Source organism: Arabidopsis lyrata (genome assembly GCF_000004255.2).
Source record: "Arabidopsis lyrata subsp. lyrata unplaced genomic scaffold ARALYscaffold_26, whole genome shotgun sequence".
Taxonomy (NCBI): Eukaryota; Viridiplantae; Streptophyta; class Magnoliopsida; order Brassicales; family Brassicaceae; genus Arabidopsis; species Arabidopsis lyrata.
The window spans coordinates 127,225-128,482 of NW_003302531.1; the positions used below are offsets into that span (position 1 = coordinate 127,225).

Genomic DNA, 1,258 nt, shown 5'->3' on the forward strand with positions numbered 1-1,258 from the left:
TTTTATCAAATGGAGTTTAACGGTTATAAATTTGTTGAAATTCAAAAATAAAACTTGTAAATAGTATTGCTGATTTATCTTTTTTCTTGTGGTGGTTGAATTGTCGGAAATGTTTTTTAACATCGTAGCTTTTTAAGTTTTAAACTGAGTTAACACTAAATTTAAATTTAGTCAATAAACGACCCTTTGATTTTATTTTTCTTTAACTGATAATTAGTACTATTGCGTAAGTATGACTAATATTGATTACCTGTTATGAAATTTGAGTGACATATTTTATAAAATAAACTCAAAAACAATTCTTGGCTTAAAACTTTCCCGTCGAAGAGAGGTTGTGATACTTACGCAACATTTTAATGATGTTTATAATAATACATACATATATAGTAACGAAAGCTACATTACCTCATAGTTCATACCATACTTCTATATATATACGCGTAAAAGAAAGCTACATTCTCATTATCTCATACATCAAACAAAAAATCACCATGATTTTTCTCTTTACTACTCTCCAATTTTCTCTCTTCTCTTTGGCCCTTGTAATCGCCGGTTACATTTTCCTCGGAAAAAAATTGAGTAAAAGTGAAGTTGATAGCTCCACCATCCCAGAGCCATTAGGAGCTTTGCCTCTATTCGGCCACCTCCATCTATTGCGCGGCAAAGAACTCATTTGCAAGAAACTAGCTGCCATGTCCGAAAAACATGGTCCTATCTTCTCCCTTAAGTTAGGGTTTTATAGGCTGGTTGTAGCCAGCGACCCAAAAACGGTGAAAGATTGTTTCACCACCAACGACTTGGCTCTAGCAACCAGACCCAATATAGCCTTTGGTCGGTATGTAGGCTACAACAATGCAATTCTGGCATTGGCTCCCTATGGAGACTATTGGCGTGAGTTACGTAAGATTGTCACCGTCCATCTATTCTCAAACCAGAGTATAGAGATGCTTGGTCACATTCGTTCTTCAGAAGTAAACGCATTGATCAAACACCTATACAAAGGGGGTGGTGGCACTTCGATGGTGAAGATTGACATGTTATTCGAGTTTTTGACCTTCAATATAATCCTTAGGAAGATGGTGGGGAAGAGGATTGGTTTCGGTGAAGTGAAGAGCGAGGAATGGCGTTATAAGGAAGCGTTGAAGCATAGCGTGTACTTGGCTGCGGTTCCTATGATAGGCGACGTTCTTCCATGGCTAGGATGGTTGGATTTTGCGAAAATTTCTCAAATGAAGAGATTATTTAAGGAGCTTGACTC

At 37.1% G+C, this 1,258-nt stretch overlaps 1 pseudogene; it reads left to right on the top strand.

Annotated features, from left to right (window-relative positions):
- Nucleotides 1–451: 451 nt before the first annotated feature.
- The window catches only part of LOC9299169, a 1,991-nt pseudogene continuing 1,184 nt past the window's right edge, over nt 452–1,258 (top strand).